The sequence below is a fragment of the Ambystoma mexicanum genome, chromosome 2q, assembly GCF_040938575.1.
Source record: "Ambystoma mexicanum isolate Mex_15411 chromosome 2q, UKY_AmexF1_1, whole genome shotgun sequence".
Taxonomy (NCBI): domain Eukaryota; kingdom Metazoa; phylum Chordata; class Amphibia; order Caudata; family Ambystomatidae; genus Ambystoma; species Ambystoma mexicanum.
The window spans coordinates 263,861,097-263,880,135 of record NC_090924.1 but is presented as its reverse complement, the minus strand read 5'-3'; positions in this window follow the sequence as shown (position 1 = coordinate 263,880,135).

Here is a 19,039-nt window from a genome sequence, read left to right as displayed (position 1 = left end):
TTGAGTTTTTAGCAAGAAGTAAAGGTCATTTACATGCACATTTTTGAGTTTCATCTGCAAAGCGCTGCTTTTCCCTCTGCACTCTGTTTGCTTGTCATGGAGCCCAGTAGCACATTTTCTGCTGTGTGTGCTTTATTCCACCACATATGCACCATGGGTGGCAGTTTGTGCATCCATCTTTTTGTGTGTTGAGGAACGCGGTTTTGGAGGTTTTTGGCGCACACAAGAGTTTTGCCGCCATTGTTGCTGTTTCTTACACCATAACTATCAGAGTGATGCCGCATAGTATAGCAGAATGGGTCACTACATCCCACACACCTTTCTCCTCTTTGTCTTGTAAGACATTAAAGATCTCCTCCTTTCTCTTAGTCTCCTTTGGACTATTGTCACTGCTATAAGCAGGCGGTTCCTGTATCGGATTGCTATATCCTTTTGGCGCTTTCAGTTCCCTTAACGGATACAATCCTTCTTCTTTTGTACTATCGCCATTTACTTTAGGAGAGGTAAGGGGAGCAGAAGGCTCAGCACCTTCCTCCCTACACTGATTAAGCCTCCAGTACTCAGGAGGTAGGTCTTACAATTCCTCCTGTTACATCTTCCAGAGCTCTAAACTAGCTAGCCTTTTTCTACAATTTCTTCCCAGCGTATGCAGCATGCAAGTATGTGATCATGTGTTGCAAAACCGACTTTGACAGTGATCCCCTTGTGGCCATGGCATGAACATTTTGTCTGCTGTACCCTTTACCCATTCCACACTATACTGTTTGAGCTTGGGTGGATGTTTTGGCAGTGTCTTCCACATGTGCATCAGCGGAGTAACATCCCCCATTGTGACAAGTCTCAATTGACTGGTAAGGAAGGTTTCCAATTAGGAAAGCTGTGTCCCCTGCACACTATTTAATGGCCTAAGCCATCAATCTGTTAATGGTTTCTAGTATAGCTTGTCTCCTCAAGCAGTGTGGATACATAGTAAAAAAAAATCTTGTGATTACAACATAGTTAATTGAGTATACATAGTAGGACTTGTGGACATGAAATTCAAAAAATAATTTTTACTATAGTGACAATTCAAGTTTGGCATGGAAATAACTTTAATGAACAAAAAATGAGGCCCAACGTGTTTCGAGTAATTCCACTCTTCTTCAGGGGCAACAATGCGAATTTTCAACAATTTCTATAAGGAAAAACAACAATGAGGAACCTATTAATAATCAATATTGTCATATCTTAAGTACCTTGCATACTTCCTAGACAGTTTATCATAGACAGTATCTCAATGAGACAGAACACATATCCCCACATTTCATCAATAGTACCAAAAAAGGTCACTATTGGGCGTACCAAAACAATCAGCCTCATTACAACCGACCCGGTATGGAAGCAACGGTGGCGGTAAACCCGCCGCCACCGTTGCTTCCATGCCGGGTGATCACAACTCCTGCAGGCAGAAGCGTCAAACACGCCAGGTCTGACCTGGCGGGTTTAACACCACCCGCCTGCAGGCGGACGAGGAAACACCGGCACCATCATGAGATGGTGCCGGTGTTTCCTTGATCCCCATTCCCATTGAGTCCTGCAGGACTCAATGGGAATGGGGATTAACACCATTCCACCTCTGGAATTCCTGGGTCACCGGGGTTGTAATGCCCTGGTAATTCCGGGAATCACGGAGGCGGAATGGTAATACGAGTCTGGCGGTAACCAGGTGGTTCACCGCCTCGGTTACCACTGGACTCGTAATGAGGTCCAATGTTTTTGCACATTTTAACCATTTTTGTAAAATGCAAGAAGATGTCAATATCAAAATAGTTTTCACCATTCGTTTTCCCTGATGGTAACCCGTTGTGCGTAGGTAACCAGTTTTCACTTAATATTCAAGAGCTTAATTTGAAGGCGAAAAAGTCTTACCCTAGGGCTATTTGGAAAATACAAAAGGCTGAATCTGCTGTGATTCTGAAAGTGGTCATAGATATGTGGATGGCGTATTGCAAGAAACCTTCAGTGTTCATCTCTGGGAGGCACTTTAGTACTCAAAATTCAATGGCTACCCTATTCAAGAAATGGTTAAGAGCCAAACTTTATAAGTAGGTATAGGAGCTTAAAGTATTTTGACATCCAAATAATGGCTGCCTTTTTACCTCAAAGGGTAGTATGATTCGTGAAAATCAGTATGGAAATTTCAAATAGCCACGAGCCGGATTGCTGAAAGGTAGATGATTATGGTCCCGAATACTAGTCATGAATAGGAAAACATGCTCTCCATAGTTATCTGAAAAGAAAACAATTTATAGATAGGCTTAGTATTGAGGGCCTGAGAAAAAGAGAGTTTACCAATAGGGTGTTCAGAGAAAGACTTACTTCTTGAATCCAAAAGAGGCTGCTAGTAGGTAACTGCAGGTCTAGTACTTCGTCTGGCATTCGGAGCTTCAAAAACGGCAAATGCTGCCATTTTGAAGTGGACGCCCATTTATATATTGTGGATGATGTCATCCGCATCTTGAATGGCAAATGTACTTAAAAGAATGTCGTGCAAAGGCATGATTATCCAAGGGTTTTACATAAAAGCTGGCAATGGCTCCACATGTTAGATGTTACAATTGTACCCGTAATGGATGTTAACGAAGGATATAACAGAAGATAGTAAGAGGGATGGATGGCTTAATCCCATGTGGTGCTGGGAATAAACAAGGGGGGTATGTCAAAAATACGACAAAGATATGTTTGACGGTCGTAGTGTGGTTCAACAAAGGGACTTGTCCAATGCGGTCACTTTCAAAAGAAATGATTGATATTGATGTTTATCCTATCCCTTATCTGAAATGGTGATCTATCAAACCTATCAATAACTAACTCAATAGTGTGTCTTCATTACAATGCTAATATACCACATGAGGGGCAGGTGTTGCAAGTTAGATAAGCTATATTGATTGGCCCAAAGGGCGATTCAATGTTGGTGAATGTCTCCTCGTCAGGTTAAAGTAGTAATTCTAATTGCCTTCCCTAAGAAGTGTGGGTCCATAGTTTATAATAGTGTGGTAAGTCTATAGATATTTAGCAGTCATATTAACCAATTATCTATGTATCCTACCCCTCCTGGGTGTACATTCTAGATATAAACGTATGTCTGCAGTAATTTAAGTAAAACATCATATCTGCAAGAAATGTTGGTAGTAGTATAGTTACCATCAAACAGGAAATACTAATATTTAGAACCTTTTACTTCTTCAGGGTGTCATTAGATCCTACCCCTGTGTGGGTGTACAATCTTAGTCATGATATTAATATAATGTCACAGGTGTGTATCAGATTATTGATTACTTCATTAGACCTTAACCTGTGTAACTCAAGCCTGTTATGTATTCAAAGGCAGTTTTGCATTCCCTATTGTGTCTATTTGTTACTGAAATCTTATCCACCATAGGAGGGAAATGTTGTTAGACTTGAACCAGAGGCTTGAATAGCATTGGAAAATGTGACTCATAGCTGATTTTGTCAGTTTTATTTGTGATGTGTAACCCAAGGGACTTACTGATTGTGAGCATGTCAGAAAAATCGTTTTAGAATTTTACAAGAATGGTCCTAAGTAGTCATCTTCATTAATTCCTAGCAGGGTCATGGCATTCAGTTGGTGTATCCAAAATAGTTCCCGTTGTGTGAGAATATTTTATAAATTACCACCCCTGGGTGGGAAGTGTAGTACTTCGAGGATTACCACTCGCATTTGTGCGATGTTGTGCTTGTTACCTCGGAAATGCCCAAACACAGGTGATTTGATATTCTTAGTCCTGATCGACGACTTATGTTCTGTCTAGGGGTGTACCGAATAGTAAATGTAGTATCCAGCCGAATACCGAATAGTTCTACGAAGTATTCAGCCGGAACCGAATAGTGAACCGAATAGTAGTTTAGTACAAGAAATGTATTGTAGACATTTTCCTTTAGAAATATAAATATTGGAAAATTGCATCTCAGTTTGCTAAAAAGACATGTGCACAATCAACCTGCGTTGGGGAGAAGCATACAGTGTTATATGAAAAGCACCTGACAAAGTAGGGTGCACAGTGCGGCACACACAATATATTTACATGCTTCAGAAAGCCTGCAGCAACTGTGGTGAAATTCTAGTAATGTGTAAATGCCCCTGCCGAGGCATCAATCAGAATGGGTGTTGTTTGATTGTAACATGCTCAAGACCATCATTCAGAAAACAATTGCCAATTACTTTACAAAACACACACTTGGCCAGAAATATCAACTAACGGAATGGACAGCTTGAGTATTGTATTCAAGATGACACTGAGATGCACAGAGGGTGGAAAAAGGCTGGCATTGTAAGTGCAGTGGGATAGCCATTTCAATCCGGGTGGTGGGCGACAATGTGACACCCCCTAATCTGAGGCAACACCTCAATGAGACAGGCAGGTTAGCACAAAATCCAGCAAGAACGGGGGTGGAGCAGCGAGAGTTACTGTTAATAGGGGCAGTTAGGTGGCAGAGTGGAACGTAGTGGCAGGTTGATGGTGGTAAAGTTATGGGGACGGCAGGGTTCCGGTCTACTCAGCTAAAATAAAAAGGCCTTTTAAGCTCTGTGCCACTGAGGATGGCTGCTCAGGAGGGGTGCTGACAGTGATCAGCTGTGGGGTGGTGCCAGATGATGCGAAATGTTTTCTATTAATTGGACAGAGTCCCAAAAGCAACTCAAATTTTGTACCTGTTCTGCGTAGTGTTGGGTTTGTTTGAAAATAATGAAACGCCAAGTGTTCAATATGCAATTAATTAATTATATTTGTTTGCCTCGTTTTTTGTAAATTCTATAACTCATTTGTGCCGTTATAGCAGCCGCAGCACACTAATAAACGTGCGCAATACAAGGATTTCATTTTTATGATGGCAGTAGTGATGTATCAGACTAGTGTAACTCCAACCTGCAAATTCCTCTTTTACACCCACAACAGTAATAGAAATATTACCTGAAGCACTGCTCCGGTGCTTTAAAGTGGGATTTTTCAGTCCCGTTTGAAAATGAGCATACATGTTGTGAAGATTTAATATAAGTTATGCTAGGCTGCCTTTGGCATTAAATTGTCGCTTGCGTGGTATTTTAGGTAAAATGGATGCTGCTCCAAAAGGACAAGTGCATAACCCTATTCCACTCCACTTTACTTACAACAATGAAAATTGTGGATGCAAGGCACTTTTTTTGCATTTACCCAACACCATATTACCTAGAAATGGCCCTGTCAAACGGATCAGATGGCACACCCGGCAGGATGGTCTGCACATGTTGGGGAATGTCAAAGACTGATTTGCCTTTGTTTTTGTTCCATTGTTTATCGGCAGCAATTAGGATAAAATGAATGAAGTTGGTTCATTACCAGTAGTTTTGATTAATTGAGTTGCTTTCTACCCATCAAATTTTGTTTGCGTGCAGCGATGTAATGGCTTTTTTTAAAGGACTTTGGTACAAAAAGAAAAGACTGTGTATGTGTTTGTTTCCAGTGAACACTATTACATAAGGACATGTGTTTTTCTACCCAGCACGTAAGGTAGTGAGAAGGTTAGACACTGGTTTCCTCTGAGTACGTGTGCTCTGTCTGTGCCTTTTTTCCAGTGCACTTCACAGTAACAAGACTCGTGCTCCTAGTAGGGGTGTAACTTCGGCTTTGAGTACCAATTGAAGTAAACATTCGTCCGAATGCCGAATAGCTTGTTTCAGCCAGAATTCGGCCGAATGTGTACTCGAAGCCAAAGTTCGGTACACCCCTAGGTCTGTCCACCTCTCTTTGGCTTTCGTGGCCGTTTTACCCACATAGTATTTACCGCATGGGCATCAAAGAGCATAAATCACATTTTTTGAATCACACGTGGCATAGCTTTTAAGCTTGATTTTCTTCCCAGTGTTTGGATGTCTGATGTGGTCTCCTTTGATAATGCTAGAACAATGCTGGCAATTTAGGCAGGTAAAAGTGCTGTATTTCTGCTTCCTTAGTGTACTGTGGATAGATTGTTCAAGTTGTTCTGCCTTGATCAACTTATCCCTCAGATTCCTCCCTCTCTTATATGTCATCATTGGCGGATCTTGCAAGAGTTGGTTCAGAGTGGTGTCTGACCTAATGAGGTCCCAATTTTTATGAATAATCCTTTTAACCTGGAACCTCTGGCTTGAATAATTTAGTGTGTGTATCAGATCTTTTTCTTCCTTTTTAGTGTTGCTTCTCAGAAGATCATCCCGGTCTTGTACATTGGTTCTTGTAATGGCTTTATTCAGTGTTTCAATAGGGAAACCTCTCTCGAGAAACCTTGTTTTCATGATCTCTTACTCATCTTGTATTTTATCTGCATCTGATATAATTCTTTTGAGTCTGAGTAGCTGACTGTATGCTAAGTTTCTTTAAGGTGAAAACTATTATGGTGTAGACAACTGTTTCCATCCATGGGTTGTCTGTATATTTTAGTATCAAGTCCCTCACCTTGTCTTTTGAAGGTCACATCCAGGAAGTTAACTGAGGTTTTACCAGTCTCCATAGTAAAACTAATCCTATCATTGCATCTGTTGAGAAAATGCCAAAATTGTGTTAATTTCTTTACAGTGCCAATCCAGATTCCAAATATGTCGTCTATGTACCTCAACCAGCATTTGATTTTATCTTTCCATCATTGATTGTCTAGTACATGAGTCTTTTCAAATTGGTGCATAAAGATATTGGCAAAGGATGGGACTACTGAAGAGCCCATGGAGGACTCGGCTATTTGCAAATAATATCGGCCATTGAAGCGGCAATTGTTTTTAAAAAGTATGATGTTAATGAGTTTGATTGCGAATACTTTGTTGATTGAAATGCCATTTTGTCTGAGTAAGAACCATTCCAGTGCATCAATGCCTTCCTTGTGTGGGATCGAAGTGTAGAGGCTGTTCACATCCATAGTAAAGAGGACTAGATTTTGCTCAGTAAGGATCAAGGCTTTTGTTTGCAAAATATGTGTAGCGTTCTTAAGATAAGTTGAAGTTTTCTGGACCAGAGGTTGGAGTGCTGTGTCCAGATAGATGGACAAAGGTTGAAATATGCTGTCTGTGCCAGCAAAAATTGGCCTAAATGGTGGATCGTTGATGTCTTTGCGTGTGGTGACATCATCTTCTTGCATTCACAACAAACTTTGAATCCTGGAGCCTTCTCATCCTTAGGAGGCACTTACGAATATACTGCCGCTTTATACATCAGGACTTTTTTTCGAGCGGTTCTACTAACAGTAACTTTGACAATCATGACGTCAGACGCGCATGCGCATGGTGACGTCATCCACAGTATAGAAATGGGCGTCCACTTCAAAATGTAACCATTTTTGAAGCTCCGAACACTGGAAGAAGTACTAGACCTGCAGTTACCTACTTGCAGCCTCTTTTGGAACTAAGAAGTAAATCTTTCTCTCAACACCGTATCGGTAAACTCTCTTTTTCTCATGCCCTCAATACTAAGCCTATCTATAAATTGTTATCTTCTCCAGATAACTATGGAGAGCTGTTTTTCTATTCATGACTACTATTTGGGACCATAATCATCTACCTTCCATCAAGCCGGCTCGTGGCTATTTGAAATTTCCATACTGGTTATCACAAATCATACTACCTTTTAAGGTAAGAAGGCAGCCATTATCTGGATGTCAATATACTTTAAGCTCCTATACCTACTTATAAAGATTGGCTCTTAAGCTTTTCTTGAATAGGGTCGCCATTAAATTTTGACCACTAAAGTGCCTCAAAGAGATGATCACTGAAGGTTTCTTTCAATACGCCATCCACATATCTATGACCACTTTCAGAATCAGGGCAGATTCAGCCTTTTGTATTTTCCAAATAGGCCTGAGGTAAGACTTTTTCACATTCAAATTAAGCTCTTCAATGTAAAGTGAGAACTGGTTAACTGCACACAACGGGTTACCGTCAGGGAAAACAAATGGTGAAAACTATTGTGATATTGACATCTTCTTGCATTTTACAACAATGGTTAAAATATGCAAAAAACATTGTGTTTGTACGCCCAATGCTGACCGTTTTTTTGCTACCACTGATGACATGTGGGGATATGTGTTCTGTCTCATCGAGATACTGTCTATGATAAACTGTCTACGAAGTATAAAATGTACTTAAGATATGACAATATTGATTACTAATAGGCTCCTCATTATTGTTTTTGCTTATAGAAATTGTTGAAAATTTGCATTGTTGCCCCTGATGAAGAGTGGAATTACTCTAAATGCATTGGGCCTCATTTTTTGTTAATTAAAGTAATTTCTATGCCAAACTTGAATTGTCACTATAGTAACAATTATTTTTGGAATTTCATGTCCACAAGTCCTACTATGTATACACAATTAACTGTGTTGTAATCACAAGATTTGTTTTTACTATGTATCCTGTCTCCCACACTGCTTGAGGAGACAAGATATACTACTAACCATTAACAGATTGAAGGCTTCAGCCATTAACTAGTGTGCAGGGGATGCAGGTTTCATAATTGGAAACCTTCCTTACCTTTCTTCACCCCAGCCTAGGTACCAAGGCTGTGTTTTTCTCCCCCACACCTCAAAATTATCAATAACGTACACCTAGATCATCTATATCTTTAGAATTTATTGAAACCACACAATTTACATAGGTGTGCTCAGTGTTTCCACTTCTTCTTTACCAAGTCTCAATTGACTGCCAATACTTACCGTTGATTTACACAGACTACGTTTCAGAAAAATAACAAATATGCGCGTGCACCACCCTCGCCGCTCAAAACCTCTGCTTCTCAATTATCTCAACCTATCTGTTCACTTCGGTGCTGACAATGACTAAAAGATAGATAACAACATTTTATCTCTTCTTTAACCTCACAGTTTTACTTTGTTCACTCTTTAACACTTCTTTTCAATTTCAAAATACACAAACAGACAAACTAGTCGACTTTACATATATCTTATCATGATACTCTTTTTCTTTAAGCCTCTAAAGTGCCCTGATTGGAGTCATTCCCTCTCATAAACCTGTTAATGTACCGTCTACATACACACTTGGGTTTTGAAATGACCCCTTTTAATCTCCTTGAGCTAGGATACTGGGCTCTTTGATGCCCCCATTACTTTTCTTTTACCACAATCCCATCCCCTTCATTTTGCCAGTCCCCTTAATCTACTCACCATTTGCTTTTCAGCTCCAGACCCTCGGTAACGTCCCCTTCTCAAATCGCCCACCGTCACCTTTGGTCCGCTCAGTGCCTGTGGAAACCAGGAGGGATTTCGTGAAAGATGGACCCGTCCCACCTGTATCGATTTCCTTGCAAGTGTTCTATATCGGCCGCTCTCCACAGGAAATTTTGTGATCCTCTGGCTCAATGGCAAGGGTATCCGATTTTCCTGAAAATTCGAAAATCCTACTGAGCGACGGGTCTGAACCATCCTTTGCTACGCGTAGGCCCCTTAAAATGAGGTAACAGTATCCGCGATGGATGGGGATGCAGTTCTTACTCACACATCAATAATCAGACTGACTCAGGAAGTTGGCAAAACAAGACTGTTTTAATTGCAATAGTCTAAAACAGGGAGTACAACAGGAATTAACGGAAACCGTACAGTCATAAGTCTCTCAACGATTTTCATGAAAAAACACATATTTATAACAGTAACTCGTCATGAGTGATGTCATACTATGTGGCAAAATACGAAAACCTACTAGGAGATGTGATAGGCTTAATGTGAACATCTAAGTATACTTTCTATGGGAATGCAATCGTGATTGGGCCTCTAAGGTCAGGTGGACAGCTATGCCCAAAGTCTATTTTCACCTAACCATGTGACAGGAGATCACCTTTTGAGCTCCTCTGTTGTATTTAATACTGTTAAATAATTAAAACCTGGCACTTCTAATGTTTTTCCATTACACCTCAATAGGAGTCCGTGTTGCTTCTCACGTTCATTGCATCACCTTAAATAGATAACCAGTTTCTTGGCTGCTCCAACCCTTGACTCTGGGCCTGACAAGCCTTCTCAAATCTTCCTTCGCCATCAGCTGTTTTATTCTACTGTGCCACACAGATACGGTGGTGTACCTCCTGTCTAACAGGGATAGCAAGAGACCTTTCCCTGGTCTAAAATCTATACTCACAATGAACATCAAATAAAACTCTGGTGTCCTTATTGATAGAGATTATTCACATTAGATAATATCTCTTTGTGGGTATTTCTCAATAGTTATGGGGAGGATGCTTCTTAAAGGAATTTCACTCTGAACTTTATTCACCAATGTAGAAGAAGCCTCCCTCATAACCCCGAAGAATACACGTGTACTACACTTGTCCATCTCCTCCCCTTCGCACGCACATTCGGAGTTGCTTTCAAACATCCTTATGTATTCACGACTATGCTATGATCAACACCTGTGTGCAAAGCGTGTCATATAAGTTATGCGCTGAGGGCCTTTCCTCTGTTTTCATGTGTCCATGTATTTTTCAGTTATTACGTTTTAATGCGCATATTCCCTTCACTCTGTTTACAGCTGCCTTTGTGCGAGACACAGAAGACCCACGCTCCTGACTATGTACCATTTTACCTGCCTAATCCTGCCCTAGGCTGCCTCCAACTTTGCCATCTGCTGCTGCATGTACAGTGTATGTGTCTGCTGCCCACCTAAGATGCCTTTGGAGTGCCTGCTGTCCAGCCATTGCCTATGCTCATGTCTTTTGTCCTGTGACCATCTTAGCTGCTTTGTTGGACTCCCACCATGCCCTACCACCACCAGTGCTCCACAGCCCATCTCCAGGACCACCTTGTCCACCCACACCTAGCTCAGTAGTTGACATGTCAGCACCCTCATCCTCTGATCACAGTGCCAACCCCATGGCAGTGAGGCATAGTGCTGTCAACTTCAGCCCCAGTGAAGTTGACATCCTGGTGGTGAAGGTCGTGGAGCATTATGATGCCCTCTTCAACCCACCAATGTAATGTGGCAAAGACAGATGTCAGCTGATCTGGGACCAGATAATGGATTCCATCAATGCAGAGGGGGTGTCCATAAGCGCTGGAAGGGCCTTACCACAGCATGGACCCTGGGCTACATCCAGGCCGGTGCTACTGCGGAGGGGCTCCATGCACGCAGGTGCCAGCTGTCGGGCAACAACATGCAGGTCCTGGAGAGATGCTACCCAGTGCTGCATTCCCAGCTCAGTTTATTACCACGCAGACAACTGGTGAGTAGGCATATGGTAAACTGCTCTATGGTGCATGTGTGTTGTGCATGTGCCTGTATGTTGGCAGTGACACCCTTAGGCTTGCAGCAAGTATGTTCCTTTGATGGATGTCTGCATGCATGCCCCAGAGATGGCTCCCCATGTGTGCATTCAGATATATGGGCTTTTGAAATGTGCTCTTACTTGCATTGTGTGCTGTAGTGCTGTTTTGCAGACCATGCACGTGCAACGGTACTTGTGTCTGAGATGTTCCAGGATGTTCCAGGATGGCAAGTGTGCCAGTTGAGGTAGTGTTGCCCACGTCATGTGCATGTATGATGTTCATGTGTATGTGCTTGGTGCTATGGCATGCTCACGTGTGCATGTGCAATTGATGCATGTGTGTATGCATACACAATTGATTGGTTGTGACAGTGGCATGCAGTTGAATGTGATTGTGTGGAGTGATGGCCAGTCAGGTGTCTGTATGGATGTGTATTGCATTTTCATGTATCTGGGTGTGGAGGCTGATGGTTGTTCCTTTGATAAGTAATGTTCCTGTGAATGTTGGTGATGCCACACCGACGTTGGTGCGGTCCACTGATGTTGCTGATCTGTGTGTCCTTTTCCACAGTTGCATCTGATGAAGAGCGGAAGCAGTGCTGTGGTCATGGATGCAGGGATGCCTTCACCAGACAGAGGCACAGGCCCCATCTACACAACTGTTACAGCACATCTTCGGGGAGCGATGTGGCTGTGGCAGCACCAGTAACATCGGGCATGGCTGCCGGGGGTCAGTCCACTAAAGTGAAGGTGAGAGAGGACTCCACAGCAGTGGTGGGGACTTGTGATGCCACACAGGGGCTATCCATGGTGGAATATGACCTGGAGTCATCCAGGTTGATGGAGGGGGAGGTGGAGGAGTTGGCCCTTGCAGCCTTTACCATGAGGTCACATGGGGTTGTTGAGGTGTGCCTGCTTGGTGCAGTCCTGTCCCAGGGGCATGAGGCTGTGCAGGCCACTGTGGAGGTGCCTGTGTAAAATCTTGTCCCTGCCCCATCGAATGCAGCAGTGTGCACCTTCCAGGATGTCTCCACCCTGACCGACACACCCTTGTTGGCTGGTGTTTCCACCCAGACCAACACATCCTTACCATCTAGTGTGGCCATCCAGGATCATGTGCTGCCCCTGGTGGCTGGGTTGATGAGGCGGACAGGTGTAATTTGTGATAATTGGCAGTCCTGTTCCCTGGTGGACTCCATGGGATGTTCACTACTGCAACCAGCACCTTGTCTTCCTCCTCTGTACACCAGTCATACTCCAGAGTGCCTTCTGGTCAAAATACCAGCAGGGCACCCTGTGCACCAGTCCCACCCACAATGCCCCGTCTGGTGGAGCTCCCATTCCTGCCCAAGGTGGGAGTGCCAGGCACAGCAGCTGAGGTGGTCACTGTGCCTACCCAGGAACCAACAGGGTCACAGGCAATGGAGGGACAGAAGGCACCAAGTAGCAGTGCAGGTGCGATAAACCCCCGACGATCGTCATCAGGTTGGAGGGTGTAGCTATGGGGCAGGGACTGTGCACTGCAACTGCAGCTGGCAATGAGGAGTAGGCATCATGCTGCAGGGCAGACCACCCCAAGAGGCAGCTGGGAAGTGTGAGGAAGGAGGAAAAATGGAAATGAGGCACTCAGTGTCTTCCCTGTTCATGCGTTATGGACGGCAGATTGTGGCAGAGAGACAGCGTGCCCGGGAGGCGAGAGTCATAATAGCCAGGGCTGAGTTTACGCTGCGTCGGGCAAGGAGGTGGGCTGCCATCCTGGAGGTCACTTGCAGGGCGGTGTGGGAGTCTGAAGCGCAGATGGTGGCTAACCTGCAAGCCCTCCGGGCAACAACGGAGGCCCAGCTGATGGAGGAGGATGTGGCGTTGGACTCAGACCTGGCAGAAGTCTTGAGTGAGATTGTAGAGGAGGACTAGCCCGCTGCCTTTGTAGATAATTATTTAGGTGTAGGCTTCTTTTTTTAATGTATTATTTGCCCCAGGCTTTGCAGACTTACCTTCCCTGTTTTGACTGTATATAGTTATTTAGGCGTAGGGTTGTTTTGTCATTTCATATTTTCCCCCAGGCTGCTTGGACCTTCATTCTCCATTTTACGTGTGCATATTTTTATTCAATACATCTTATATATTGTTACATTCCACGCTTCATGCAGTTCATTTGTGTGTATGCAACTTGATCGTTCACTTTTCAGCCAGTGCATCTCTTCATTGCAGCTCAGTTGTCTTTTGGTGTGCCTGTGTGTGTGTTGTTGTTGCTGTAATGGTTGTGGCTAGAAGGAGGCACATGTGTCAGACATGTGGGGGTGGGTTCATCAGACGACTGTATCTGCACTGTATGTTTTCATTTGCATTTACATGTACCAGATCACTGTGTGTTTGGCATCAGTGTGATTGGGGTGGAGGGGAGGTGGGCTCACTGTGGAGGTGTGCCATTTCACGTTACTTGCACATTTGTTTGTCATTGCTGTGTTAAACCCATGTCATCCAGGCACACCCACTAGCATGTGCAGTCACACACAGCCTGTTCTCATGTCTTGCCCCACCTCTCCCACTGGAATGCATTTGTAAGCCATGTTTGCTCTTCCTGTGTGGCAGCACACATTTGCTGTCACAGTGAGTCTTAAACTCTCTGACCGCCCTCCCATCACACCATGGGACTGTCATGCTGTGGTCCCTAACAGGGACTTTGACACCACTTCCACCCAGTTCACTTGGTTGATGTCCAGACTGGAGGGGGCTGCTGGGGTGTATTGACAGGGGTGAGTGGGGTTGGTGGGGGGTGTTCAGACTGGAGGTGGCTGACTTTAGTCATGTTGGAGGTGAGGGGGGCTGGTGGGTGGTGTCCAGACTGGAGGGGGCTGCCTGGGGAATGTTGGAGGTGAGGGGGGCTGGTGGGTGGTGTCTAGACTGGAGAGGGCTGCCTGGGGTGCTGTTGGAGGTGAGGGGGGCTGGTGGATGCTGTCCAGACTGGAGGGGGCTGCCTTGGGGGATGTTGGATGTGAGAGGGGCTGGTGGGTGGTGTTCAGACTGTACAGGGCTGCCTGGGGTGATGTTGGAGTTGATGGGGCTGGTGTGTGGTGTCCAGACTGGAGGGGGCTGCCCGAGGGTAGCGTCAGAGGTTAGAGAGGTGTGGGGAGGGAAGTGTACTGGCAGGGGGGTCCCTGGGGTGATGTGGGAGGTGTGTAGCCGGGGCTTACGAGGGAAGGCACGTATTTTTTCAGGGGTGCAGCCTGGGCTTGCAAGGTGGTGTGTGCGATTTTGAAGGGATGCTGCCTCCACTTACGAGGAAAGGAGTGTGTTTTCGCAGGGGTGTAGCCTGCGCTTGCGAGGTGATGCACGCGTTTTTGCTGGGGTGCAGCCTGGGCTTGCGAGGGGAAGCCGCACGTGTTCATAGGGGTGCAACCAGGGCTTGCGAGTTGATGTGCGCAATTTCACAGGGGTGCTGCCTCCAATTACGAGGGGAGGTGTGCATTTTCGCAGGAGTGCAGGCTGGGCTTGCGAGGGAAGGCACACGTTTTGACTGGGGTGCAGCCTGGGCTTGTGTGGGAAGGTGCGCCTTTTCACACGGGTGCAGCCTGGGTTTGTGAGGGAAGGCCCGTGTTTTGCAGGGGTGCAGTGAGGGCTTGCGAGGTGGTGCTTGCGATTTCAATGGGGTGCTGCCTCCACTTACGAGGGAGGGCGCACGTTCACGCAGAGGTACTAGATGGTGGGTCAGGGGTGGATGCGGATGGTTGCGCCTGGTTTGGAATTTTGCCTGCTTTTTGGTGTGCATGGGGGCGGGTTGTGGGCGTTCCTCCCATAGCTTGTTTTTACTTCCCCCATGGCTAGTACTATGCCATTGAATCCATGAATACACGGGGCACACTTTTTTTTTCTGTGCCACAACTCATGCTGGGTCCTCCTAGGAACGCATCCCTTGCGCGATTTCTGCCCCCAAATCCATGAATCGGGCCTTACATTGGGTCATCCATTTTTTATTTGGGGTATTCGTGTCACTTGCAACCAGGGGTGGACTGGCCTATAGGAAAGTCTGGAGATTCCCCGCTAGCCCTTTGCACCCTAGGCATCTTTAGTGTGGTGGTCTATGTTATTTTCAAATGTTTTAATAGGAAAGTGCTGGATTGCTGAAAATGCGTAATATGGGGCCACTTTGAAAAATTGATTCCCAGTCCAAGTTGCAACATCTATAAGTATAAACTATAGCATTAGATCCCAGATAGGGAGGAATGGCATATGAGAAGGGACACAAAGCTTGCAGGTGTTGTTTGCATGTGCCCACTGCCATGCTAATCCCTATGGTGATTGCCACCCACTTCCTCCCCCACCATGCCCAAAGCACCTCCTCATGGGACCTCATTGAGCTCGCTTTAATCAAGCCGTACCATCAAACTTTGTGCTTTAAGTGCCTGTCAGTGTTTTTTCAAAGCGGTCTTCTGAGAGTTAATGGGCCTCGTTACGAGTGGCCCTTTCTGGTAAAAAAGGTGCTGATAAAAAGTCTGGGTCACTCTGTGTCAGGGGCTCTGTACTACCAGCATGCCTGACCTGCCGGGAGTTCAAGCCTCCTGTGGGACTCCATGAGAGTGGGAACTTACCTTACCACTGCCTCTTGTGAAATCCCGGTCAGGCAGCGGTAACAGTAATACAGGGTTTGCGGCAACCCGCCAGTAGCACCGGCAGGTTACCGCCAACCTTGTAATGGGGGCCATTGAATATTGGAGTTGCAAACACACTACTTGTGTAATTAAAATGTCTTAAAAAAGCCTGCCTTAAGCCACTCGGTTTATAAGCGTGTCCTACACTAAAGTCCTGTTAAAAGCAAGCATTGGCTTGTGTGTAAATATTCAGCATTTGCCAGGCACTGCTATTGGATGCCCAGGTACTCGCACCATGTTGCCTCCTGCTGCCACCAATGGACAATTAATACCACTACGGCTGTGCCTGGCGAGTGCCTTTCCGATGCCTAAACAAAAGCCCAAACTGTTGCCATTGCCAATGCTTGTTTGTATTACTTGTGCTAGTTACAGCCTGAGTAATATTGGAGTCGGTATGTGGAAATGAATGGGAATTAATCTAATAAAATGTCGATTCCGCTTCTGCCTACAGAAAATAAAAACTATGTTACATCATAAGCTCTATTGCCCAGCCTCTCAGAAAATAAGGCATAAAGGACTAGTCTCGATACTCAAGGACCGGCATCTAGCAGAAGGAAGACTGGTACTTTTTTTGCCTTCTTCTAGCCTGTGTTATGATTGCAACTTGTGCTTTTCAAAATAAGCTTAAAAGGACACCCACAAACTACAGCTAACGTATAAGAGAGGGAGATATATCACAATGTAGTCACTGTGATTGAGAAATTGGTAAACTCCCATATCAATACCAGCATTCAGCGATTCCCCTGGCCCAACTATTCAGCGATTCCCCTGGCCCACCTAGTGCCACCGAGCATGCTGCAACTTGTCTCAAAATAGGAAACATGACATTGGGCCTCATTACACGGAAGGCGGAGAGCCATGGCGCTATTAGCGCCATGGCTCATGCCGGTAAAATACCGGCACCGCCTTGGCGGAAAGGGGATTTACCGCCCCATTCCAAGGTTGGAGGGGCGGTAAATCCCCCTTCCGCCATTGCCCTTCCCCATTCCCATTTCTGCCCCATAGGGCTCTATGGGAATGGGGAAGGCGCTAATTACGGCACTGCAATTTTCCGGTGCCGTAATTAGCTCCGAGGTCCCTTAGCGGGTTGGTTTTTAACGCCTGCAAAAAGCAGGCGTTAAAGCACCAACCCGCTAAGGGACCTCGTAGTAAGGCGGTAATGGTTAACGGTCACCATTACCATTAACGGTGGCCGTTAACCATTACCGCCATCCGTGTAATGAGGCCCATTCTGTCCCATTTCTCCTTTCCTAAGGGGATTGTGCTGGCTTCTCATCCCCGCCAGAATACGCTATATGACAACCTGATAAGGAAAACTTGCCTACCTAGTTGGAAACCTCTGTAGTATATGGGGGTTGAGCTCCTCCAGGAGTCAGGCCATCACTAGGCTCAAGCCAAAACTGGCATGCAAGGAAAAACACAGGAAACAGACCTTCTCGTGCTACAACCATCCCTATTGAAACACCATCTGTTCTCAATCTAGGCAGCATCAACCCTCTTTTAGATTAACTGAAAGGAATGCAAGACTTTATTCTTAAGTCCATGGGGGTCATTCCGAGTATGGCGGTAGCAATGGAGCAATTAGCTCCATGGCTGCCTCCCATACCAGTACCGACTCCGGTTTGGTTCAATGGGGATTTACCGGTCCATTCCGACCTTGGAGGGACCGGTAAATCCCCATTGACCAGACCATTCCCCATTCCCATTTGAGGCCCCCTAGTGTGAAAACAAAATCAAAATATCGAGGCTGAGTGCCCCAAAAGGAAATAAACCGAACACGGGTTACAAAGGAACATACAAAGTACTTTATTTTATACTGAATCCAGTTACGAAGAACATAGCAAAAATCAGATAGCTATCGGCCCTCAGTGCAACACAACGAACTCCAGCGTGGTTCAGTGTGTTCAGTGAGAGACGCTGTACATTAGAATGCATTGGTCTTTTATACTCTTCGTGAGCACGATGTCCAGCCCTACTTTGGGTTAATATTCCACTAATACATCACCAATCTAGGGTTCATGCCGAGTTTCGCACATCCACATGTAACTGGTTTGCTTTTAATACATATATCAACAAGCCTATACCGCAACTGTGTATTCTGGGATTTCCCATGCAGGTCTTCTCAAACATTAATACAATGTAGTTAAACAAGTGTTCTACGTTCAGTATTTTAATACATTGTTCTTACAATATGCTCGCGGATTAGTTTCATTGCACGAGTAATCCTTTACACACAGGTCAACGAAGGACAAGGTCTCAGTTCACGACCTCAACAAGTGGCCTGCAGGCAAGTTACATATTAGCTACATACAGAGGTCAAGACAGCCATGCTGTTTTTCGGAATGACATTGTCCACCATTTTAACTCACAGGGTGACTTTACAAAGCGAACCTAAAATGGCGGATTGACCTAAAATGGCGGCTTACATTGATTTTGAGGTCAGGACCTTGCAACACGGATTCCTTCGCAAGCGACTTGTAAGCAGCTTGGTGTAGGCCAATAAACATATATTTATTGCGATAGGAGGCACGATATAATTTGACAATAGGGCTCAATGGGAATGGGGAGGCGCAAATAACGGGCTCGCAAATGGCAAGCCTCTTATTTGCGCCCTCGTCCCCTAACAGGACCCGTAAGGTACGTTTGGTCCGACCAAACATACCTTACGGGTCCTGTTAGGGGACCTCGGAATCAGGCAGTCGGGGAATACCGGCACCGGTCTCCTTACCAGTGCCTGGTATCCCCTACCGCCCAACTCGGAATGATGCCCCATATCTAGATAGCACCTAGGGCCTCATTCTGAGGTTGGTGATAGTCATGGCGCTATTTGCGCCATGACTGCCACCAATAATGGGTCCGGCACCGGTATAGTTCAATGGGGACTTACCGTTGTAGTCCGACCTTTGCGGGACCGGTAGGTCCCCATTGAAAATGCCATTCCCCATTCCCATTTGAGCCCCCACAGGGCTCAATGGGCATGGGGAGGGCGCAAATAACGGGCTCGCGAATGTCAAGCCCGTTATTTGCACCCTGGTCCCTTACCGGATCCCGTCCATAACGGCTGGTGAGACCTGCCGTTCCTGGCAGGACCCGCTAAGGGACCTTGTAGTAGGGCGGTAAGGG